General features: G+C 41.4%; 1 long non-coding RNA gene across 1 annotated transcript; it reads left to right on the plus strand.

The window, feature by feature from the left end:
* Positions 1-1,516: 1,516 nt before the first annotated feature.
* Positions 1,517-4,259, plus strand: LOC143666496 (uncharacterized). Its single transcript, XR_013167661.1, has 2 exons — positions 1,517-1,882; positions 4,012-4,259. It is a non-coding gene; the product is annotated as an uncharacterized LOC143666496 (long non-coding RNA).
* Positions 4,260-27,467: the final 23,208 nt, after the last annotated feature.

Genomic DNA, 27,467 nt, shown 5'->3' on the forward strand with positions numbered 1-27,467 from the left:
GGGAGTCAGCAAGACTCTAGGTGCCTGATAGAGCTACCTATACTCTCCGGCTGGGCAATGCCAAACTTGCCTTCAAGTCTCTATGTACAATTAAAAATCATCAGGAGAGGACTTGCATTCTATTTCAACAAGATTATAAAAGCCATTAAGAACCCCCATAAGCAACAAAATGGCCCCTTCCTAAATAATTGGTTCTTCTAATTTAACTAAATACAACCTTCTCTGTCTTAACTCCAGAGTAGATGACTCTCCTTTTTCCCAGGTTCCTTATGACCTCCTTATACACAGTAGATGCTGTGATCTGGAATGAAGGGCTTATTTCCTCAGTTGCTGGGAATACTGATTGCAGACAGCTGTCAGATCTCAGCCCCCTTTGGGGATTATTTTAGCAGCAGAGAGCTACCCTAGTCCAGGACCCACCCTTTTCCTTGGGAAGAGTAAATCCAATGATCACTGTTGGGGTGAAAGGTTGGGCTCTCTCATCCCAATTTGGGACAGCTCTGAAGGGTCAGCCCATCTTGAGAACTCACCATTGGGTTGGCTGAGGTTTCTGGTGAGGCCGTATCACAGCTCAACTTCTCCCTCTGTCAATTCTGCTTCTTTCCCTCCCTCCCACCATTGTCGATCCCAAGAGCCCTTCCTAACAAAATTCTAACATGCTAATTGTCATCTCAGAGTCCGCTTCCCAAGAAATCCAATCTGCAGCATGACAAAATTTGTTTCCTCTAGGAGAGAGTTTGTTAACTTTCATTTGGCCTTACAATGTCGACCAGACCAGCGTTCAATAGCCAACTTTTGAAACACAAGAGACTTTACACTAACCTACAGATTTATGGCTTCTTCTGAAAAACCTGGAAGGTTTCCCAATACTGGGACAAACATAATCAGCTGAGGCTGAGCTGTCCCTGTTCCCCTGAGACAGAACCCATCTATTCTCATATTTGTCACATTCCCCTCAAATGCCCTATTGCTCCCCAGAATGAAGCAGGGTGCTAACAGCTATGTTCATTTTATTTATGGGGTTTATTTTGGTTGAAATAAGAGCAAAATAAAATATTTCTTGTACTCATGTTCCTATTTTTATGAAAAGTGAGGGTGGGGTGAGAAAGAACAGTATGTTTTAATCAAAACAAGAAAAGACATTTTCTGTAAAAGAAAAAGATATTTTCTTACAGGGGTAGACATCACTCACTCACATTATTTGAACAACCCCTCTTGATATTTGAGTTTCAAGACCTGTTCTGGGGCCTTAAGCCATTGGTCAACCATTAGCTTCTTCTCACAGATATGCATAAGTGCTCCTGTACTAAGTGGAGTGTGCCAGTTTGAAATGATTATGTACCCCAGAAAAGCCATGTCCTTTAGTCATTTAATATTGCTGGGTGGGACCATTTTTACTGTTTCCATGGAGATCTGACCCACACAATTGTGAGTGGTAACTTATGATTAGATGGTTTCCATGGAGAGGTGTGTCCACCAAGGTGGGGTTGCTTACTGGAGCCTTTTAAGAGGGAACCATTTTGGAAAAAGCTACAGAGCCCACACAGCCAGAGACCTTTGGAAATGAAGAGGAAAACGCCCCTGGAGGAGCTTCCTGAAATGCCATAAATCACAAGAAGCCTCAAAGCCGACAGAAACTTCACAGCAGAGCTGACAAAGATGTGGACACATTGAGAACAGAGACACAGATGTTTGGGAGATACTTGGAGCCCAACAGACTTCACCATGAGATGGTAAACAAGCCAGAACCTAGAGAGAGCCAAGGGAAGCCAAGAGTTGAAAGCCAGCCCCCGAGAAGCAAAGTGAGGAACCTCTACAAGGACAGAGAGTGAAAGCAACAGAACCCAGGAGCAAGGGACAAATCAGCCTATGTTGAGTGAAGGTAACCTCTTGTTGGTGTTTTAATTTGGACACTTTCACTTCCTTAGAACCGCAAACTTGTAACTTATTAAATTCCGCTTTATAAAAGCCATTCCAGTTCTGGTATATCGCATTCTGGCAGCTTGCAAACTAACACATGGAGGGAGAAAAAAAGGAGAAGTAGGGAAAGAGGGGGCAAAAAGAAGCAATATATTCCTGTGATCCTTTCTTGCCGAATTATCAAAAGTTCCCACTTTTTCACACCCCACTTTAAAGTTCTTCAATCAGTAGAGTTGTTCCTTATCAATATTATTTTGCTAAAACTGCACCTAAAGGTTGTTGTGAGGGCTTTAATACATGGCTGAAAACTCTCTGGTACTCTTCTCATTAAGAGGTGGCTTTATGTCCCCTCCTTTTGAATTGTTGGCCAATTGATTGATCATGGGTTGGCAAACTATGGCTTGGGGGAAAAATCTGGCCATCCTTCTGTTTTGTTTTTCTTTTTTAATGTTCTGTGAACTGAAAATGTTTCTTTATGTTTTTAAATGGTTGCATTTTAAATGGTTAAATATGAACCTATGTAGTAACCTATATTTTTCTCTTTTCTTGTAACACCTAAAATATTTAATGTCTGGCCTTTTAAGAGAAAATTGTCCAACTCCTATAATGAATTGTAATGAAAGTGCTTGTGATACCGTATGACTTCCAAGACTAGCTCATGACAGACCATATGAAATTCTCCTTTTTTGCTGGAACATTCATGCTTGGAGCCTTGGAACAAGGCTTGGTCCAATGGACCAATGTAAGAATTCTTACCACTCTGAGGCTACCATACTGCAAAGAAGCCCAAGCCCATGGAGAGGCCACATAGATGGGTCTGGTTAACAGTCTCAGCAAAACCCAACCTCCAGCAGTTCCAATCTCAGACCTTTGAGTTCTCCCAGCTGGTACTCTGTACATCACAGAGGACAGACAAATCATCCCTGTTGGGCCTTAAATACCTGACCCACAGAATCTCTGAGCGTAATAGAATGATTGTTGTTTTGTAGCACTAATTTAGGCAGTCATTTTTTAGGCAGCAACCAATAATTGGAGCAAATACCATATAATTTATTGTCAAAGCCAAGACAGTGAGCGAGACAAAAAGTTGATAAACAAGGCAGAAAATGACTCAAGAATAAAATATATGTAAACAGGGCTCTTAGCAGTATCAGTACTAGGAAGACAAAAATTGGACTTCAGAAATAGTTAAGAATCTAGCTAAGCACTCATGGCTTTTAATTGAGACCCCCAAAGGGCAATCAGTGCTCCAGAAGTAAATGTAGACCAAAAGTAGATAAGCCCTTATAAAACTTTAAATCTAGTCTCAAATAATCTCAGTCCCTGATTAGATGAAGGCATTTCTACTTACATAATAGATAATTTTAAGTCATTTCTGGGAGGATATATTGTCACTGAGATCCCTACAACTTTTCATTAAAAAACTTTTCATACATGTCAGGATATTGAAGCAAATAGACAAAAGCTAAGAAAAAAGCTAAAATAGAAGAAAGAGGCAAACCTACAGATGATACAGATATTAAAACAAAAAAATCACAAATAATTGTGATTAATAGGATTAAGAAAATAGGTGACAAGATAGGATATTTCAATGGAGAATTAGATTCTATACAAATAGCCAAATAGAAATTCAAGAACAAAAAAGTTGGGATTAGTTAAATTAAATTCAATATATGGTTTAACATTAGACTATACACAAGAGAAGAAAGGATTTGTGTATTGGAACATAGATTAGTAGAAAATTATACAGACCAAAGCACAAAGAGAAATAATGCTGAAAATTACAGAAAAGATCATGCAGTATACATGAGATATGGTGAAATAGTCTAAAATACCTGTAATTAGATTCCAAAGGGAGAGAAAAGAAATAATGGCACAGAGCACTATTTGAAGATGCACTTCATAAAAATACTTCCAATTGACAAGACATTACAGTACACATTCACAAGCTTTGTGAAAAGAATACCATATCACATGATAATAAATTTGCTGAAAGTCAAAGAGAAATTCTAAAAAGCAGTTAGAGAAAATGGACACATTAACTTCAAAATTACAAAATACAAATCTGAGAGCTGTTTTTTTTTCCAACAGAAATTATGGAAGCCAGAAGAGAATGGAATGAACCTTTTAAAAATCCAGAAGAAAATTGCTTCTCACCTAGAATTATATACCCAATGAGAATATCCTTCATAAGTAAGGATGTTACAATGACAACAAATACCAAGAAAATTTGTCCCCAGTAGATCCTCACTGAAGGAAGTATTAGGAGTTTTTCAGGCAGATGATAAATTATACCATATGGAAGCACAATTATGCAGTAAAATATTTTTAAAAAACAACACTGAAAGGGTAAATATGTCATCAAAATGAATATTTTAAAGAAGGTACACTTATAATTTATATAGAAATTCTAAGGCCAAGAGCAGCCAAGGCATTCTTCAAGAAGAACAAAGTCGGGAGAAGAGACGCCCAGATAACAAGATTTCCTATGAAGCTGTGCTTACTAAGACAATTGGTATGGACACAAGGTAGACAGACTAAAAACAGACAAATGGAACCTAATAGAGTATCCAGAATCAAATTCACACCATTACTCACTTGATCTATGAAAAATGTGCTGCTGCAAAATTTTTGAGATGGGACTTCATAAAATAGGATATCCAAGTGGCCAACGAACAAATGAAAATTTGCCCAATATCGCTGGTTAACACAGAAATACATATTAGAACTGTAAGGTAATATTATATATTCACCAACACAGTTAAAATTAAGGGGAAAACTTACAATGCTACCTGTTGGCACAGGTGTGGAGCAAGTTAAAGTTTCATAGTCTACTGGCAAGAGTGTATGTTGGTGCAACCACTTTGGGAAACTTCCCACCAGGTCTAAGCAAGAGGGAGGGCCAGGGGTGAAAGTGGATTCTAGCTCTGAAGAGTATTATCTACTCAACTCTAGGAGCAAAGGGGTTGTCACATCAAATGTCAAACCATTGGAAGAAGGAAGATTAGTCCTTTCTTCACAATCTTTCACCCCCAGCTCAAGCTCAGGGTTTGGTAAATCCCTATAATTTACCCTATAAAGTGCTTGATTTGCTGGGAATAACTGTTCTATTTGAATCTTCTGTTGCTGACCACTCATGTAGAATGTTCCAAGAATTCTATAATATGCTTTTTGTCTTGAGAGCATGAAATCGCATCTACTTGACACCAAAAGAGTTGGTCCCTTTAGCCAGTTCTGGCGGCTCCTCCAAATGCTGAGGACCTTCTCTTCCGTCCACATGCAGGCTCAGTTCTGGAGCAATCAAGGAGAAACTGGCTGGCTGGCTTCTGGAATTGGGCCAGCCTTCCTACCTTCTGACATTAAGTCCAGAATAAGTAAGGTAGTGGCCTCCCTCCTTAACACCACCATGATGTCGTTGGTCCCAATTTCTGGCTTTACCTTTTCACCAGCCACAATGGAAGCTCAAACCTGAATTTCAGCAGGCTGAGCAGAATCCCTAATAACCTTGCTTAGTTCATGCCATCGTGGCCCTAGAACTGGATACTGCTTCTGATATCCAGCTTGGTGGGTTGAGTCCTACAAAGACCCAGATGTTTCTGCACCAGTGGGAGATACTTCCAGACAAAAATCCCTGATAATGCCACTCTCCCTTCTATCATACGCTCAGATTAGACTCACCCACTCATCCCCAAACTGGGTTGCCTACATCAAGCTTGTTTGAACTCACAATAATCCTGGGATTTGATTCATACTATCTAGTTTAGTAGACTTGACTCCTCATTCTGCTCTTGGCCTAGCATGCAATATGACTCATGGGAAAAACTGGAAAATCCATCAGGCCAGTTGTTGGAATCCATGTATGCTTGTCTGGAAGAAATTTAGCATTTCAGAAGCTTTAGGGAAAGTTGTGTCAGGGCAGAGGATACTTAGGATAGTAGATTTATTTATAACACCTCTGTTCAGCACAGCCTTCCTTGGTTATTAGATCTGTAAATGGTTACTTAAAGATACATTTTTCAGTTTGATTTAGTTTATGCATCGCCTCTGAGGATCACATACATTCCCAGAGGCTATAGGGCAGCCAGTACAACTTAAATAAATTGGGCATATTTGAATCGATAAATAAATACATGTCTCCACCCACTCAAGCACCATGTACATAGAATATACCCTAGGCGAAATCCTAAGACATGCCCCAGAATTACCACCAAGTAGCAGGAAAAATCTTTCCTAGGGCAAGTTAAAGAGCACTTAGGAGCCCTCCATGAAATGAGTCCAGCACACATCAAAGATATGGGATGTATTTCTGGAAAGATTTTAGTAGACAGTGTTACAATGTGCCAGTTATTTTTTAATGAATTTAGGGGTACAAGCCACAGTGAGGTTTGCACCTGATTGATTGCTCTGAAGAATTACAAATAAAAAATCAGCAGGTATTTTTGAGCACCTGGTAGGGAAGCTGCAGACATGGTAGTTAACAATCTGTGTATGTGAAGCTGGAAATGGGGAGGGGAGCCACTGACTACTTCATGTCAGGCTTCTTGAGCTCAAATCCAGGCTGCTTACTGGCTCAGCAATTTGGGCAAAACTACTTAACCCTCTCTGCCTTGGGGTCTTACAAGTAAAATGGCGGCAATTATCTGGTAAGTGTATTGAGAGGATATAAAGACAGACATTGATATCTAAAATATTTCCAACAGGGCTAGAACCTCATAATCAAATAGATATTATCCATTATTCTTATGCACACAGCCCCATTTAGGTATTTTTGAGGGTGAAAGAGAAAAAGACATTCCTACCTATGAAATCTTGTTGTGTCATTAGACAAAGAAGATGAAAATCTAAGATACAGAAATGAAAATGAAAGGTGAGTACAGGCCATTTATGAAAAAATTCACCAATCCATAAGTAAATAGGGGAGGAGAGACAAGTCTCATGTGAAGAATTTCCAAGAATGTATGTACATACTTCACCCTCGTGGAAGTGCAGAATGATTTCCCACCTGCTAAGTCTGGGCTGAGTGCGGTGATTTCTTTCCAAAGAGTGTAGAAAGGAAAATGGGGGAAAGAGAGTAATTTTACATGGGAGAAACCTGACAATCCGACCTCAGCCAGGCAATCAAGGTCAACACCAATAGTTCAAAGTCACCTTGATAGAATGTTCTTTTGACACAGTGTGCAGGAAATGGCACTTCAAGTCTGTGGTCATTCCAAAAACCCATAACCCCAGTCTAACATGAGAAAAACGTCAAACAAATATCATTTAAGGGACATTAAAGAATAACTGGCCAGTACTCCTCGAAACTGTCAAGGTCATCAAAAACAAGGAAAGTCAGAGAGAGTTACAGCAAAGGAGCTTAAGGAAACATGAGTAAATGTAATATGAACCCTGATTGGAATCCGGGAACAGTAAAAAAAAAATTAGGTTAAAAACTAAGGAACTGAATAAAGTATAGTTTTTAGTTAATTATAGCACATCAATACTGTGACAAACATGCCATAAGATGCTAATAATAGGGCGACCCTGGGTATGTGAAGGTACTCTTTATAATATCTTCATAACTTTTCTGTAAATGTAAAACTATTCTGAAATAGAAGCTCTTAAAAATTTCAGTTTTCTCCTCTAAACATTTTGCACAATAGGTATATGTGCTTCTTAGCCAGAAAAAAATCATACTTTGATAGTTTCATTTAGCTGTTTCTCAAATACTTAGCATTTATGTTTCAGGTCCTGTGCTAGAGGAAAGGAAATATAAAGGAAAACCTACCTCTGATGTTAGGACTATCCCAGGATAGTCAGTTAGGACTATCCTTATTAAACCCAGTTCAATCAGGGTTTTTTTTGTGTGTGTGTGTGTGTGTTTTTTTTTTTTGCTGTTGTTACTTCCCAATTAAAACAAAAGAAAAGAAGAAACAGAGAAAGGGAGAGAGGGAAGAGAAGAAGAGGGAAGAAAGAACAGAAGGAGGGAAAACAATGACAAATTGCATTTACACAATTTGTCACAAAACCCCAAACTTACCAAAAATCCCAGCTTAATTGAGAATCTCTCAACACAAAACCCAAAACCTGTCTTGCAAAGTGACAAGTGCAGTGCCAGGAATTTTGCATGTTGTCGTGAAGTATCTGAAGGGGTATTCAGGGGACTTGGGGGACGCCTGCTCAGCAAAGCCAACCTGAAAAGCGTCCTGAAGGGTAAAGAGCAATTTGAAACGTAGAACAGAGGGATAGGCCATGAGAGCGGAGCTCAGGGCACGTGCAAAGACACCACAGAACCCTCACGACATTTGGAGAGAGTGGAGGTCAGGAGCCTGGGGCCCGTGGTTGGGAGGGCTGGTAGTCAAGCCTGGAAGGGAATATTAGGGTTCTAGCCCCCCCCCCCGGAAACACTTAATAAAGTATTTTTGTTGCTTTTTGACTTGCTGATGATTGACCAAGTGAATGAATGAAGGAACGAACCAATAAATAACCAGATTCAGAAAGGCTCTTCTAAGGAGTCTGGACTTCACCTTGCAGGCAACAGGACAAAGGCAACCTGATTTCGAGAGGGAAAATAAGATGACCCTGTTGGTGGTTAGACTGTTCCCACTCAACGTGTGGTTCGTGGGCCAGCAGATTTGCATCGCCTGAGTTCATGCCAGAGATACGGAATTTCATGCCACCCCTAAGACCTAAACCCAATCAGTCAGAATCTGCATTTTAACAGGAACCCCAGGTACGAACACTTAAATTCCAGAAGAGCTGTTTCCGAAGAAGGATCCGTTGGTTGATGGAAAAAAGGAAGCAATCATGGTTTTTTTTGTGTGTGTGTGTGTGTTTTTTTTTGCTGTTGTTACTTCCCAATTAAAACAAAAGAAAAGAAGAAACAGAGAAAGGGAGAGAGGGAAGAGAAGAAGAGGGAAGAAAGAACAGAAGGAGGGAAAACAATGACAAATTGCATCCAACTCACACGCATAATACAGATGAGCAACCTTCTGCCTAACTATTTTCTACCACCTAAATCCTGCCTCGGGAAAGAAGATGCATCTCTAATAGGAAGACTTCCAGGTCCCAGCCAGCTTTCAGAGGAGGGGTGTGTGTGTGTGTCCTTTGAAAGGGCTGCCCTGGAACTGGGGAGGGAGGAGTGGCTGGAACGGACGGCTGGTGGCAGAGCGACAGGCTACCATGTTAAGTCGTATTCCCTCTGCAAGCAGATGAAACATGCACTTAATTTCCAGGAAAGTGACTGCTGGGATGGCAGCTGAGGGAAATCAAAGGCTCAGCGGGTCCCCATAATTCACACTCATTTTGTGTAGCCGGAGCAGTTGATGGGATGGCAGGGTAAAAATGTCCCCTGCTCTTGCTAGTGCACTGCTGTGTTGAGACCCACCCCACCCCTCTGCCTCCCTCTGCACGCGGGTCCAGCGCAGCCAAATTCTGGATTCGTGTGGGGAAAGAAAATGGCAATGCCCTGCTCTGCACAGGCGCAGGCTGCGGCGGCGGCCCTGCAGACCCGTGACCCACTTCTAGCACCGGATCTGCATTGTTCGTGCTGCTGGGACATCTTCCTCCAAAGGATGCTCGCCATCATCTATTAGATTTACCCGCAAATACTGGATTTACTTCTGATGAACCACACATGATAATGACATCCCTGTGTCGCAGGCTTTCATTTGAGATGAAAGAACAGACAGAGTCTGGCTTGTCTGATGATTGCCCTAAGTTCAGTGATTATTCTCAAAACACAGGCAGAGTTTTATCTGGAGCTTTGTTCTCTTGCTCCCCTTCATGATCAGGTTGCTGAAAAGCTTGGCTCATCCTCTAGCGCTTGGCTGTGCTGTGCAGATTTCTTTTTCTTGAAGCCCTTCATGAGCATGCAATGAGATGTTGCACTTCTCCTTGTTTTACAGAAGGGAAACTGAGGCTAATGCCCAGCTGGTGGCATCCTTAGGATTCTGTTCAAGGACTGTGCTCTTCCCTCTATCTAATTAGTTAATTGGGGATCAAAAATCCCTTAGAGGCTATCACCCAGCTTCCCTGAACTTGGAATATTTATATATATTCTGGAATAGCAGTCTCCACTCTGAAGGATGCCAAGTTTTTAATAACAACACTGATATCTCCTATGCATTAGAGCTGTATGCATTTTGAACCCTATATCACATCTCATTTAATGCTCAAGATCATAAGACACACAGAGTTGGATTGGCTTTCCCAGGTTTTTAAACCCAGGGATCGAGCCCCGAGAGAAAGGGGAACAGTGTGATGGCATGGAAGAGTGGAGGGATCAGGAGTGTCAAGGCAGCCACTTCTCCCGCTCTGAGCATTCACTCACAGCTTCTCCCAGCAGATATTGGAATGTGTTGCCTGGACACGACAAGACAGGACTAGAATATGATTGTTGCCTTTGAAAAGTGGAAAGGGCCATGAGGAAGCAGCAGCCTTGCTTTGTGTTTCTTCTGGAAGGCATATGGGTGGTGATAGTGCCAGACCTCTGACCAGGTCCTGATGGGCCCCTATCAGCTCCCCACCCCCAGCCCAGCTCAGTTAGGTTCAGTAAAATGCAGAGATATAAGCCCTAAGCAGGGCGTTTCATGGGAGCTGGGAGGGCCTGACAAAGTAGCCACCTACCAAAGGCACCATTTGCCTGAAGACCCCATAAGCTTTGTAGGTAGGGAATGACAAGAGTCCTTGGAACTATGGTCATCCATGACTGAGATTTTTAAACCAACTGGGGGTCAGAGCATCTGCCCTGACCTCCTCCCCTAGACAGTGTAATAAATATATTGTTAGACCTGCAACAATGGTTGGTCTTTAACAGAGAGAACCATGTTCAGGGTGGTGGGGTATTTATCATCCTCAGAGCTCATCCTCAGGGAATTGGCCCAAATTCCTAGACAGAGTGACTATAAGCCACAAGGAATGTGCAGGATCCTACAAGAAATGGAGTGAGCTCAGCCAGACAGAGCCCTAAAAGGAGTCGTGTAACCCATTCTTGGAGAGAACCATTCCCTGCCTTGGTGCAAATAATTGGCCTAGAGGAGCTGCATGGGGAAGTAACATCAGCTCTGTCCTGTGCGACATAGCTTTGGCAAGGATGGAGGGGAGGGAAGGGGCACAATGACAGTGTCCAGCTGTGACACCGGAGGAATTTAAAAGGCAGGAACCCAGGACTCAGCAGGGGCAGCTATAGCTGCAGAACTTCAGGGGTCTTCAAGACAGCATGGGAAATCCTGCGGATGTTGCCTGAGGGCGGGACTAACTCACTCTCCCATCTCTACCTGACTAAATCCTACTTATCCTTTCCAACGCTGATCCAAGGATACTTCCTCAAGTGCTCCTTTCAAGAAGTGGGTCATCCTCCTCTCAACTCCCAGAGCTCCCAGAGCTCTTAACCTTATTGCACAGATGATATTCCATCTCGTACGTTGGCTGTCGATGGCCCATTGACACCAATTAATTTTTCTAGACCACAGCCACCTGTCTCGTGTCCAGCATCTCCTTCTAGATCTTATGCTCCTTGGGGAAAGAGACCTCATCTTTGAATCCTCCCCCCTACCCAGCCAGGATGCTTCACACATTACTGACATCAAGATTTTGCTTTTGAATGAATGTCTTCAGGCTAATGAAGGAGACAAGATGGAAACTTGGGGTGGGGAGGCAGCCAGGGCTCCTTTGGGTCCTCTGGGAAAGAAATCACAGAGGCTTCTTTTTCCCAGGAGGGGTCAAATCCTGCTCACAGTGGGCGAGCCAGGAGACAGATGGGGACAGCCAATCCCTCTAGAAGCAGCCCACCTTGGAGGAAATGCCCTTGTGCAGGGGACTGGCACTGTGTATGCCTTGTTCCAGCTGCATTCCCAGGAATTGGAGGCAGGGAAAGGGACTCATCTCAGAAGCTGGTGGGTGAGGGAAGGGGGAGGACTGGGGGCGGGGACAGCACCTCAGCTGACTAATTAAACCCTTTGGTAGCTTGCCCCCTCCAGCTCCAGCAGATTATCACTGCTGAATCAGCTCCCTGCCAAGGCCAGACTCAAGCTCCCTTTTTTCCTGCTTGATTTGCCTAATGGAAGCTGACAGTGAAGTTCAACCCTGATTGTCAGATTTCAGTAGGAACCTCAAGGGGGGGGAAGAGGAAGGCAGACATTTGTGGAATAAAAATAGCACACATAATGAGATCCTTTATTTAGCTGAAACACTTCTTTAATGATTCACCTCTCTCCCTCTCTCTCACCCTCTCTCTTTCTCTCCCTTCCCTGCCCCTCACACACATACACACAGTCATGCACAAAAGCATCTGAACTTCATTTAGGTTGGAGGCCCTCCCTTGTGGGAATGACAGTACATTCGTCCAGTGGCTAAAAGTCCTGGCAGAGTCTGAAAAGGGGGTGTCATTTAAAGGTGAAGCTGGGGGGCACCCCCCACCCCCCAAATTTGTCCAACTGGTTTCTTTGCTCTCTAATCTCTTTCAATTGATACATTTCCCAGAATGTGACCTAGAAAATTGGTCTTGCCAGTGAAACGAACCAAATGCATGGGCAGGCGCTCGTGACCTTCAGTCATTCCTTGCCTGGTGGCACCTCTGCTTCCAAAAAAGTGAGGTCTGATGGGTTTGCTTAACTTCTCAGAATCTGAGCTCTTCATCAGAGCAATGATAGCAGTAGTACCAGTGAGAAGGAAAGAAGATGGCATGCGTAAAACCTCTAGATACGATCTGTCATATGGTACTTGGACAAGAAAAGTTAGCTCCTTCTCTACTCTAAAATTTAATTTTCCATCAGTTTACATGGAGTCATCCAGTAAGCTTAAGAGTTGCGCCTGGAAACCTAGCTCTCAAAGGAGGACATTGGATTCTCAGGATGGCAGCGCTATGAGTGCTCCTGGGTGCCAGGAGCCTTTCTACTTGACTCGCACCAGTTAATCTATGCAAGCTGCACCACTGCCCTAGGAGCTACTCCTGTGTCCATTTTACAGAGGAAATAAGTGAGGCCTGGAGGCATGTGGATAAGATATAAATTCCGCTGCAAAAGGCATGTGGATATGATATAAATTCGGCGCCAGTGATGCCTTGACCAAACACAGTCAATCAAAATTGAACCTGAAATTTCTTTTGAAATGATCTAAAACGATCCAACAAATAGAAGCAGCTCCATAAATTAGACACTGGTATTCTGGTTTATCTGTGCCAGGATACTTCCATGAGAGAGGAGGAAGCTTCTAAAAATGGGATGACCAAAAACCAGTGCTTGTGTGTTGGAAGGGGAGGATCTGAGTGTCCAGGTAGGGACATGGGGTCTAGACCAGGAGCTACTTGCACAATCCAAAGCACAGCAACTCCTTACATTGTACCCCCTTGTGAAGCAACCAAGAGGCCAAAATCCAGCTCTTCTGGGTTTATAACTAAACCAAGACCTTTCCAAGCTGACAAAGAAGCACCTGGAAAAGCAAGCTCAGAAGCAGAGCTGAAATCCATCTGACACCAGGACCAGGCCAGAGGTAACAAGAGGTGTCACTCTAGGAAATGTAGCAACTAGGGTGTAGAGGTTTTGTCAAGGGTTTTGGCAAAAGCCTTTAAGGTATGGACCACGTGTTTCCTTCACTCCTTTTTCCCAACCCCAATCTAATAAAGGGCTTATTGACTGGTAGCTGCCATTTTCAAGGTGGACCACGCCCTCCATTTAATCCTCATCTCACGTTTCACAGATGCGGGATAGGAGGCACCGAGAATTTACAGAAGGTTTGTAAATTGCCCACGATAAAACAGCTAAGAAGGCAAAGCTGGAATCCAAACCCGGGTTTAGAGTTTAAAGCCTGAATTCTGTTCACTACAATAGGCCTCCTCCTCGTGGGCTGAACATGCAACTTGAGACTTAGTAGAAGCAGGGAGGAACCAAAGGAGAAAATCCAGTTAGTGTCTCAAAGAATTTTCCACTCAGTTTTGACCATCAGTTAAGGGTACCACACAAACAGCCACCCGAGGCTCCAGAACCTCCCACCATGTACAGCTTCCTCATGTGTCTCTTGGTCTCTCCATTGTGAAGCACCATTTTGACTCTCAGGACTCTGTGCAGCCCAGCGGACCATGACTTACCGGCCGGCCCTCTCCCCTCCCCTCCCCACACCAAAGGCAAGCCTCCTACATATTTACATTTGCTGCTGCTGAGCACAGGTCTGTAAACCCCTGCTCCTCTCATTGCTAGGCAAAGCAGCGAAGTTGCCCACTTTTCCAAGTGTCTCTGAGTGGCTGTTTTAATTAATACAAATGTTTAACTGTACTTCCAGGAGGCAGGGATAATTTTTATTAATCACCAATTTCCCATTGTCAGTTGAATGCTAACTTTGAAAATGGAACAAAATAGTAGCTATCCTGGCAAGAGGAATTCCCCAAACTTTACTCACTTCGTGGTCCATCTGCTCCACAACCCCCACCCCCTGCCCCAGTGCATAGCAGAGCTGTCAGGGGAGGGCAAAGGGACAAGACAGCGACGGCAAGAGGTGGTGAGGTTAATGGAACAAGCAGGAGAGGAAGCCAAGCCGGACGCCACAAGCAACCCGCTGGTCCAGTTATCCATCTCTATTCAGCCCTGTGGTTGGTTCTGTCCCCAGTGCATCAGGGAAGTCGAATGGCCATTGCCAGTTCTGCCCTCTGTGGGAACCCATATAAAAAAAAACAAATTAGAGAGTGCCCACACAAAGGGGAGGTGAAAGCTGCCACTGTGGGTGAGAGATTTCAATAGATTTCAAGAAATGGACTCAGTTAAAGACATGTTGATGAGTAAAACAGAAAAGGCCTCAGCCCAGAATACACTGAAGAAGGGACACTGTGGCCTCATTGCGGGAGACACACAGGACAAGTTCTAGACCAGAAGTTTCTGAGTCCAGAGATTGGCAGTGAGAGGAAGGGCATGCCATCTGACCCAGACCTCCAGGCCATTCTCATAGAGGGTCAGTCTATGGTTGTGGGGAGGGAGTAATGCAAATCTGATTGCGTTATTCCGGTATTTCTAATTAAAATTCTTGCACTGCTGTTTCTTTTCTTCTTCTTTTATTTGGTTGAGGATTGCATTTATCTAACAACACGGGGACATTTCCAGGAAAACGTGGGCCTCAACACCCAGACAAAGCCTTCCCCACCTGTGCAGGCATCAACCCACATACCTGAGAGCCAGCCTGGCAAACATGAGGCCCAGCCCAGGGTTTCCAGCCAAAGAAAAGCCTATTAGGGAAACAGCCATATAAACAGCAGTAGGGATGAGAAAAAAATCTGCCGAAAACCTGAAACAACTAATTCAGAGATTTGCAGATTTTAAATGGCCACCTAATGATCAGGAGAAGCCCAAGAACACTATCTATTAGATTTCCCTCTTTCCAGCCTGCTGCAGTTGTTCCCTACTGCCCACTGCCCCCACTGCAGTCATTGGTGAGCCCATCTCTAATTGTCTGTCCTACTTTCACTTCTCCAAAGGTCAGCCAAGTAGCCTCCTTTGAAGCCAAACTTATGTCAGAGAAGGAGGCCAGCTGGGAATGCAAATAAAAGCTTACCCCTTTGATAGTAGTTGATTGCATGAGAAAAGAATAAAAGAATGGTCAAGGGAATAGACATTTTTTGATCACCCAGAGACTATGCTGGGTGCTTCATATGTAGGATTTAATAAACTCCGTAAGTAGCCCATGACTCAAGTATCACTTCTTCTTTCTTATAGATGAGAAACTGAACATTATAAGCTGGGTCTCTAGCCACAGCCATATTGCTATTGTGTGCTATTATGCTATATATATATATGACAGTGCCAAATTTGAATTTAGGTCTATCTAACTTCCTAGGGTGTCTTTTTAAAATATAAATCACAGTGGAATTAAATCATGGCTAGCTTCCCACATGAGACAACTGACACTGAATAACAATATGGAGTTGAGTATTGCTGTATTCTAGTCAGCTGGCTTGTAGGCAATCAAGAACTTGGAGCAGGTGCTGTGTTTTGGCAATAAGAAAAATTCAGGATTGACTGTCAGGGGATCTTGGCCTTATAACCAATTATCTCTCTGGTCTTGAGTAAATCTCATCTCTCTGGACTTGAGTTTTCTCATTTATAAAATGAAAATGGTTTGTGAGATGGTTACTAAGTTCTCTTGCAACCCTGCCAACCCTGAAGAATCTATATTCTTGAAAGTAAATAAAAACTCATTAGAGCTATTTTCTAATTCAGACATCTTACAAATCACTGAGGTAAATGAGCTGGAAAAGTGGATTTAAGGTTAAACAGCAAGACAATTATTGAACTAATAATAAAAGCCTCAAATTTTAACTCTTAACTTGCTACTGCCCAGTATGGAATGTATTTACAGTACTGTAACCTTAGAAGATGGTAGCATACACATATAAGACTTGAATTGTCAAGTTATTTCCCCTAAGAAGAGTGAAATAAATAGCCTGGTAAAAGCTTTCAGTTAGAAATAATGTAGAGGAGGTGTGTTAGTTTGCTAAATCTCCCGGAATGCAATATACCAGAAATGGAACGGCTTTTATAAAGGGGCGTTTAATAGGTTTACAGTTCTAAGGCTATAAAAATGTCCAAATTAAGGCACCCGGGAAAAGATACCTCGGCTCAAGACTGATGATATTCTTTCAGTTGGAAAGGTATGTGATGACATATGCTAGCTTTCTCTCCAGGCTTTTTCAGTGGTTTCCCCAACAGCATTTTCTTTCTTGCTTCTCCAAAAATTTCTGGCTGTGTGAGCTCTGTTGGTTCTGGTAGCTCTCCAGCTTTTTCCCAGAATGGTTCCCTCTTAAAAGGCTCCAGTAAGCAACCCCATCTTGAATGAGTGGAGACACATCTCCATGGAAAGCATCTTATCAAAAGTTATCACCCTCAATTTGGTGGGTCACCTCTCCATGGAAACAATCAAACAGGTCCTACCCAGCGATATTGAATGAGGATTAAAGGATGTGGCTTTTCTGGGCTACACAATAGTTTCAAACAGGTTCAGGAGGGCTTTCTCAAACTTTAGCATGCATAAGAATCACCTACAGAGACTGTTAACATGCATAGTTTAGGTGCAAAATTGGCTCTCAAGTTAGTTATGACCAGAGCAAAAGGGAGAACATACTGCTTATATAGTTTTCACTGTCCATAAAGAGATTTGCTAGGAATCCCACAGGGGAACTAAATTTTGGCCATCAATTAGTTCTAAAGTGAATTTTTCATCTCATGTCAATGGCAAATGATTGGACAATGCTCTTAACAAAATCCAGCAAGACAGTAAGTAATGAAGCTATTTTTTTACAGTATCTCTCGATAACCGTTGAAGCTATGGTGTCGAAACCAACTCAGTAAAAATATTATTCTGGGATTATGGATTATAGAATATTTCAAAATAAATGTAAATATGGTTTATTCCAAATGCATGGAATATTTAGAATTGGTTCAACACAGCATTGCCTAGTAAAAATCCTTAAGGAACCCGCTTTACTGAGTAGATAAGACATTTATGATAAGCATGATGATTTTTTTTTTTAAGAAGAGGTAATTCTGCAAACCTTGAAAGAAGTTATTTTTCCCTTAAGTAGCTTAATCATTCTTTGGGGGCTCATATTTATACAATTAATTTGCTTAGAAACTCTTTTTTCCCCCTTTGTGTAGGCCAGCAGGTTTAATTTAGAAATAAGGATGTTAATGAAAGTAAACAAGTTGCATCGAATCTGGAAATACTATGTTTCGTACCTTTTACATCTAGCCTGTGCAATTGGCCTCTGATGCCTGTCTTTTATGTCTACCCACATGTAGCTGAAGGTATTGTTGATAAAATATCCATGAGAAGTTCTTTCTAAGATAACTAAGATAATAACCAGCACTGGATGGGGCAGAGTTCCTGGTCCATTGCTTCTCCATAACATTGACTAAAAAGATTCCCAGAAAAGTGTTTTGCACTAGCCTGATATTGTATATCACATCCCTTTTCCAAGCCAATGGAAGTGTGAAGATATGAGGGAAAAAAGAAAACAACGGCAAATTCCATTGTGTTTGATTTATGGATTTGTTCCTCTATGAGAATCTCAGAGGAACACTTTACTTGATAAGGGACATAACGGATTAGAAAGTAATGAAGTAAGGAAAAGGATTCAAAGATACTGAGATTAGATCACCACTGAACTGAAACTGGTAGCATTTGCAGGAAATGTCCCCTTGCTACCAGCTACACAAAATGTGGATGCATTCCTGTTGTCATGTTACTTCCCTCCTAAAAATTGGGTTGGAGAGATAAAAGCACCAACCAAAGGAATAAGCATGCCTTGTGCTTAGCAATTATGCAATTGAGTGATATTTCCTATTTTAAGCTAAGAGAATGGGGTGTATGATGTTATCACCTTCCCAGGAGAGATATTTGTATTTTCTAAACCTCTACTGTATGAATAGAATACTGATTGTGTTCACAGATTATGTTTGCTTCTTTAGATTGGACATACATATTTGGGATAGGTTCCAAAAACATGCACAGAAGCACATAATCTAATTTTACATCAGAACTGTTTCATTCGGTCATGGCAATGGAAATCCAACCCAGAATCCATTATATATTGATCACCCCTGAATTTCAGCAGCCACTCCATAGACATCTTTAGTTTTGATCTATGCTATGTGTGCTGGTTTGAAGCTATTATGTACCCAAGAAAAGGTCTTTTTCTTTTAATCCATCCCTGTGGGTGCAGACCTGTTGTGAGTGGGACCTTTTGATTAGGTTGTTTCAATTGCATGTGACCCACCTTGAATTGGGTTTTAATTCCAAACTAGTGTCCTTTATGAGAGGCTAAAAAGACAGAAAAAACAGTGATGTTTGGAGAGAGCAGAAGGCCCAGAGAAGCAAAAAGGACCCACAGGAGATGTGAGAAAGAGCCAATGAAGCCAGAATCTGAAGCCAATGAAACCCAGGAGAGATGTTCAGCAGATGCCAGCCATCTAACTTCCCTTGTGACAGAGGAACCCCAGATGCCATCAGCCTTTCTTCAGAGAAGGTATTGTGCTGATGATGCCTTAATTGGGGAATTTTCAATGGCCTTCGAATTGTATATTTGTAACCTAATAAATCCCAGTTGTAAAGGCCAACCTATTTCTCATATATTGCACTCTGGCAGCTTTAGCTGAAACATTATCATATCTCACCATCCAGCCACCTTTTCACACATTCCTTCATTCAAAAAAGACAAAATTCTGTACAGAGTAAAATATAAAATCCAACCTCATCGTATTATCCTAATCCTATATCTCAACAGGATTTATATTGGAAAGGCAAGCAGAGTGCAGATTAACTCTAGTATTCTGGGATCTGGTGGACATATTCATGGGTATTTTATAGACTTGAATCACATTACCATTGGTTTTCTTATAGTTAATTCTAATCTTCTTCTTAATATTCTTCCCTGGAAATTGTTTGAATGACCTGATACTTAATTGGCAGAAAAGTTCATCCAGACCTAGTGTTTGAGGGGATCAAAGAAATTAAAACTCAAAGAAACTCAGATTCTCTAATGTCTCCCCACACTCACACTTCCTACCCCACTCCATCACCGGTCAACTTTTCCTTTCTATATCCAGGCCAAAGGAGCCCAAAGCAACTGCCACCCATAGAGATGTCAATTGCACTGAATGAATCATTGAAATCCAGTTTTGAAGTCCTAAGATGGTGATAGCACCAGTACTATTAGCGATTACGCTCTAGTCAAAAACCACTCTACCTGGTTAAGTCTTTCCAAGTCAAAAATCAAGAGTTTATGTTTGATAAAAATAAACGTACATAGACTTCCAATTCTAACCAGGAAGGAATAACAGGGGTAGAATTAACCTTTCCTGATGCAATAAAAAACTAGACATAATATGTGAAACAATACTTTTCAAGACACTGAACATCAGACAAATCAGGAAAAGTGACCCCCACGAGACGGAAAAATAGCCTAGGATTCTATGTCCAAAGAAAATAACTTTCAGAAACAAAATTGAAATAAGACTTTCTCAGATGTCCAAAAGCTGGGAGAAACCAGCAGCAGCAGACCCACACTAAAAGAAGTCCTTCAGACAGAAGGAAAATTATACCAGATGGAAATATGGATCTCTACAAAGGAATCCAAAGAATTAGAATAGTAACTACATAGGTAAATATGTAAAATTATTTTCTTATTTTTAGGCCTCTTTAAAAGATATCAGAAACTTAAGCAAAAATATTAACAATACAGTATAGGGTTTATAACCTATGTAAAAGTGAAAAGCATAACAGTAGCATGAGGCAAGGAAAGGAATAATGGTAGTACAGCCTTGTAAAGTTCTGGCACTACCCATGAAACATAATATCACTTGAAAGTAGACTGTGATAAGTTAAAGATGTATACTATAAACCCTAAAGGAACAACTGAAATAACAAAGCAAAGAGTTATAGCAACAAGGGAGATAAAAAAAAAAATAGAATCATAAAAACTACTCAGTTAATCCAAAATAAGACAGAAAAAGACAAAAAGTGAAATAACAGATGGAAAAAAATGAGAGAGGGTGGATTTCAGTCAGATCTTATCAATAAACATATTAAATGTAAATGGTCAAAGTGTCCCAATTAAAAGATAGAGATTATCAGATTTTTTCCCTCCGGAAAGTAAGACTCAAATACACAAGACTCAGTTTCAGTATAAAGATAGAAATAGAAAAAAAAAAAAAAAAACATGTCAGGTATCTTAGTTTGCCAGGGCTACTTTGACAAATAAAGAAGACTGGTTGGTTTAAATAAGAGAATTTGTCTCACAGATTTGATGTCTAAAAGCCCCACATCAAGATGTTGACAGGATCATGCTTTCTCTGAAGTCTGTAGCATTCTGGTGGTGGCTTGCAAGCAGTCCATAATGCAATCTCTATTTCTGTTTTTTGCCAATCTACCTTTTTCTGTGTCTTATTCTTGACTGTGTCCAAATTTTCTATGCTTATAAAGACTCCAGTCATCTTGGATTATTGTCCACCCCAATTCAGTTTGGACCCACCTAACTAATAGGATCTTTCAAGATCCTATTTACAATTGAATTCATACTCATTGGACCTGGATTAGGTCTTAAACATGTCTTTGTGGGGTTCATGATTCAATACATAATTTCATGGTAAAACTAATTTAAAAAGCTTCCATAGCTATATTAATCCACAAAGTAGATTTCAGAGAAAAGACTATTACTATGAGTAAAGAACATCATTTCATAATTAAAAGGACATAACAATCTGAAACATTTAGGACCCTAATAGCAGAGCTTCAAAATATATGCAGAAAATAACTGACTGACCTATATGTAGAAATATGCAAGTCCACAATCATACACAGAGATTTCAATACCCTTCTCTCCATAATTGATGGAACAGGCAAGTAAATAAAAACAGTAAGGATATAGAAGACTTGAACAACACAATCAAACAGCTTGTCATAATTGACATTTATAGAACACTCTACCCAACAACAGCAGAATACACATACTTTCCAAATATACATATTATATTTACCAAGATAGACTATGTTCTGGACCATAAAGAAGTTTCAATACATTTAAAAGTCTCCAAGTCATATGTGCTGGTTTGAAAGGATATATGTTCCCTATAAAAGCCATGTTTTAATCAAAATCCCATTCCCTATTCAATACTGTATGTTTGAAACTCTAATCAGATCATCTCCCTGGATGATGTAATTTAGTCAAGAGTGGTTGTTAAAATGGATTAAGTGACAGCATGTCTCCACCCATTTGGGTGGGTCTTGATAAGTTTCTGGAGTCCTATAAAAGAGGAAACATTTTGGAGAATGAAAGAGATTTGGAGAGAGCAGAGAATGCTGCAGTACCACAAAGCAGAGAGTCCACAAGCCAGTGACCTTTGGAGATGAAGAAGAAAAATGCCTCCCAGGGGGCTTCATGAAACAGGAAGTCAGGAGAAGAAGCTAGCAGATGATGCTGTGTTCACCCTCCAGATGCACCCTTCCAGATGAGAGAGGAACCCTGACCATGTTTGCCATGTGCTTTTCCACTTGAGAGAGAAACCCTGAACTTCATCGGCCTTCTTGAACCAAGGTATCTTTCCCTGGATGCCTTAGATTGGACATTTCTATAGACTTGCTGTAATAGGGACATTTTCTCAGCCTTAGAACTGTAAACTAGCAACTTATTAAATTTCCCTTTTTAAAAGCCATTCCATTTCTGGTATATTGCATTCCAGTAGCTAGCAAACTAGAACATCATACAAAGTATGTTCTTTGGCTTTAATGGAATTAGAATAGAAATCAATTAAAGAAAGACATTTAGAAAATCCCCCAAATATTTGGAAAGTAATAACACTTTTGTATTACCCATGTGTCAAAGAAGAAATCAAAAGAGAAATTAGGAAGTATTGTATACTGAATGAAAATTAATCACACTGTTTTAGTTTGTTAATGCTGCCAGAATGCAATATACCAAAAATGGGTTGGCTTTTATAAAGGGAATTTATTAAGTTGCAAGTTTACAGTTGTAAGGTCATAAAAATATCCAAACTAAGACATCCAGAGAAAGATACCTTGACTCAAAAAAAAAAAAAAAAAAGGCTGATCTGAGACACATGGCTGATGTCTGCAGGTTCTTTTGGCTTTTGGTTTCAAACAGCTTCCCCAGGGGTGTTTTCTTTCTGTATTCCCAAACGTCTCTGTCTGTGTCAGGTTTGAAGCTGTTTTCCAAAATGGCCCCCTCTTAAAGGACTCCAGTAAGTGGATTAAGACCCACCTTAAATGGGCAGAGACACATTTCCAGGGAAACCACCTAATCAGAAGGTCCCACCTACAATTGGGTGGCTCACATCTCCATAGAAACAACTTAATAAAAAAGACCCCACCCAACAATAGGTCTGCTTCCACAAGATTGGATTGGAGAAAGAACATGGCTTTTCTGAGGGACTCAACAGCCTCAAACCAGCATGCACACATACTAAGATTTATTACAATTTATAATATGACACTAATATATACTAAGCAGAAAATTTATAGCACTATACATCTATATTGAAAGAGAAGATCTCAAATTAATGCCCTTAACTTGCAGCTAGAAAAAGAAAAAGAACTGAAAACTAGAAAAAGAACAGCAGATTAAACCCAAATTGAGTAACAGAAAGGATAGAATAAAGATCAAAGAGGAAATTAATGAAATTTTAAAAATAACAGAAAATTAATGAAACCAAAATCTAGTTCAGTAAGATCGGTATCACTGATAAGCCTCCAACTAGACTGACCAGGGTTAAAAATAGAGAGAAGAGACAAATTACCCAAAGCAGGAATGAGAGATGATATCATTCTAGATTCTGAAGATAATAAAAGGGCATGCCAATGATTTCAACAAGAGCCAGTTCATTAAAAGACAAACTACCAAAGCTCACTCATGAAGATAGAGGACACTTGAAGAGACCCAGGTCTGTTAAAGACAATCAAATTTGTATTTTAAAATATTTCCTCAAAGAAAACTCCATGCCTGGGATTCACTGATGAATTCTACCAGGCTTTTAGGGAAGAAATAATACTAGTTCAAGAAAAACTCTTTCAGAACATTTGAAGAGGATGAAATATTTACAACTTATTTTATGAAGTTCTCACCAAAACTGGACAAAGACATCACAAGAAAAGAAATCTGTGTACCAATATCCCTTATGAGCATGAATGCAAAAAAACTAAGCAAAATGTTATGCAATTGAATAAAAAATACCAAAAGGATGATACATCATGAACAATGGAGTTTATCCCAGTAATGCACTATTGGTATAACTTTAGAAAAGCAATCGATGTAATTCATCAGAATGATAAACTAGAAAAGGAAAACAATGTTAACATCTCCTGTATTCCAGGAAAACTCTTCTTTAGCTCCACTGTGTAGTTGCAGTCCTATTTCTCCTTGATAGTTAGAACCGCTCACCCCAGGCAGAATAGTAATTCCCTATTGTGCCTGTTGATTCAGTCTCATGTAGAGCCCAGTGTGGCCAGGTGGCAGTCTTAACTTCCAGTTAAATGGAATCTCCTGGTAGGAGAACTTGTCCTTTGGGAACTTAAGACCTGTAGACAAGCAGAGCTTAAGGTCTCAGGGATGGGAAAGCAAAATTTTTTCTAGTAGATCACTAGAGGTGATTGCGAGTGGTACCATTCTTATTTCTACCCCTTGGTTCCTGGATCCTTGAATCCTGGGTATGAGAGCAACAGCACAATAGAGTGAACACTGATTCAGGGCATACACAGCTACCTGGAGAACAATTGACCCAGCCCTGTAAAGTATTATCACCTGGCTGACACCATAACTGGGTCTTCAAATGGCCATTTCACTGTCCTATTAACCCAGTTGCCTCTGAATGACAGGGATTTCCATGAGCACATGCCCATTCCCACACTTCATTTGCTGTGAAGTGTGTTCATGATCAGAAGCAATGCTGTGTTGGATACCATGATGGTGGGTGTATTAACTAGGGTTCTCTAGAGAAACAGAATAGCAGGAAATATCTATAGATATAAAATTTACAAAAGTGTCTCACATAACCATGGGAGCATACAGTCCAAGGTCTGTAGAGCAGGCCAGAAGCTGGTAACTCCAATGAAGTTCCTGAATGAACTCTCAGGAGAGATTGGCTGGAAAACTGTAGGAATGGAAGAGTCCAAAATCCATAGGGCAGTCTGTGAAGCTGATGACTCTGATAGAGGGTCTGGATGAACTCCACAGGAGAGGCTCACCAGCTGAAGCAGGAAGAGAAACTGTCTCTTCTGAATTCTCCTTAAACACCTTCCAGTGATTTGATTAAACATCACTCATTGCAGAAGACACATCCCTTGGCTGATTACAAATGCAATCAACTGTGGATGTAGATGACATAATCATGATTTAAGTCCATGAAATGTCCTCACAGCAACAGACAGGCCAGCACTTGCCCAACCAGACAAATGGACACCACCACCTGGCAAAGTTGACATGTGAACCTGACCATGACGGTGGGTAAGACAGTCTGTGAGACCACAGATGGTAGGGTAGTTTTTGCAGAAGCATTACATGCTGGGAAAGCAAACCCATATCCATAGTATGTATCTATTCCAATTAGAATAAATTACTGCCTCTTTCATGATGGAAATGGTCCAATGTAATCAACCTGCCAACTGGTAGCAGGCTGATCACCTTGGGGAATGGTGCCATATCAGGGACTCAGCATAGGTCTCTGCTTCTGGCAGATTGGGCTCTCAGCACTGTCCATAGCCAGGTCAGCTTTGGTGAGTGGAAGTCCATGTTGCTGAGCCCATGCGTAACCTCCATTCCTACCACCATGACCACTTTGTCCATGAGCCCATTGAGCAATGGCAGGAGTAGCTGGGAAAGAGGATGATTTGCATTGACAGAATGTGTCATTTTATCCATTTGATTATTAAAACCTTCCTCTGCTGAAGTCACCTTCTGGTGCACATTTACATGGGACACAAATATCTTCTAGTTTTTGCCCACTCAAAAAGATCTATCCAACCTGTAGGGGAGACGTTCAGGAAGATGGCTGAGTAGACTAACTTGAGCCTAGCCCTGCTCCACGGAAAAGTTAGAGAAGGGACAGGAGGGTGACTGAGGTGGCAATTCGGGAGTGAAGCTGACATGTTGTAGCCCTGGTTGCAGAGGCTGAGGAACTGAGAGGCAGAAAGCTGGAGCCTGATATGGAGGTGTGGGGTCACAGAGCCTGTGGGAGTGCACAGGTAGAAGCCCAAGACTAGGAAGTAAGCCAGACCATGTTCCTTGGGCATGCTACTCTCACCAGTGCAGCCCCATGACTGGTGACTCACCCCATACCCCATACACCCGAATCCCATCATCTGCTCCCATTCCCTGCGTTCTGGGTGCTCCCCATCCAACCAGCCCCCAGTGCACATACCTGTCCCACATCCCCATTCCAAGTGTAGCCCAACCCACCTCTCTGCACCCCTCCCAAGCATTACCTCCCCCTCCCTGTTCCCTGAAGGCTGTTGCCAATGCCTTAAGGTTGCAGGCACTAACCTCCATATCTAGACTATCCCTGCCCCCTGCCTATAGTGTCATGCAGCTTCACTCTGCCCTGCCTGAGCTCTGCGCATCCATTTACAGCGCTCCCAGGCCCACACATGTATAAAGGCCCCCAACCACATCATGCAGCTCTGGGAACCTCACTTTACAGCAGTCCTAGAACTGTGCGTGTGCACAGCCCTCAGCCACACTTCCCAACTCTGAGAAAGTGCTGACCTGCATAGCCAGTTCACATCTGCCCCCAATCCACGAAGGCGTAGCACGAACCTGCTGCCACAGCTCTACGCATGCGCACAAAGGGCCCCGTGCCTTAGATCAGTGCACACCAGGATTATGTCCCCACAGACCAGTGCACCCATACAGCTACATCCTCCTTGGCTGCTGGGCACCCACATTCACAAGCATCTGCGTAACACCCCCAACATGGGCCTATAAGTGCCCTGAAACAAATCATACCAAGTGCCCACCCTGTGCCCTGCTCCCTGCTGTACAACCATCCTAAAAACACAAGGCCTTAGACTATTGAAAGAAATCAACTCCCAAAGTAAATCAATCAAAACATTTACATGCCACGAGGATAGCAGAAGATCACTAAGCATATCACAATGCAGACAGATATAGCCCTGCCTAATAACCAAATTAAAACACCAGAAGAGACACAGACACTGGAACACTAATCAATGACGTACATACAACTCTATGTAATAAAGTAAGTGGGATAGTAAATGACATAAAGGAGATCAAGAAGACAGAAGAAGAGTATAAAGAGGAATTTGAAGGAGTAAATAGAAAAATAGCATATATCACAGAGATCAAAGACTCTGTTGACCAAATAAAAACCTACTAGAGGCACACAACACCAGATATGAAGAGACAGAAGAAAGAATAAGTGACAAAGAGGACAAGATAATTGACTTTGAAGATTCAAAACAGCAGATGGAAAAAATTGAATGGGAACTCAGGGAAATTATAAACAAAACAAAGCATCCAAATATAAGAATCATTGGTGTCCCAGAAGGAGAAGAGAGGAGAAAAGGGCTAGGAAGAGTAGTTGAGGATATAATCGGGGAAAACTTCCCAACCCTCATAAAGGACATAAATATACAAGTCAAAGAAGCCCAATGAACTCCAAACAGAATAAATCCATACTAATCAATCTGTTACATACTAATCAATCTGTCAAATGTTGAAGAGAAGCAGAAAATCCTGAAAGTAGCAAGAGAAAAACAATCTACTATATACAAGGGAAACCAAATAAGACTGAGTTCAGACTACTCAACTAGCACCCTGGAGATGAGAAGGCAGTGGTATGATATATTCAAGATCCTGAAAGAGAAAGACTTCCAGCCAAGAATTCTGTACCCAGCCAAATTGTCCTCCAGAATTGAAGGACTTTCACAGAAAAAGAAGTCCTGAAAGAATTTGTCAACAAGAAACTGTCCCTATAAGAAATACTAAAAGGAGTTCTGCTGGCTGAAAAAATAACAGGAGAGGGAGATCTGGAGGTGGGCACAGAATTGATGAGTACCACTAA

This window comes from Tamandua tetradactyla, chromosome 23 (assembly GCF_023851605.1).
Source record: "Tamandua tetradactyla isolate mTamTet1 chromosome 23, mTamTet1.pri, whole genome shotgun sequence".
NCBI lineage: Eukaryota > Metazoa > Chordata > Mammalia > Pilosa > Myrmecophagidae > Tamandua > Tamandua tetradactyla.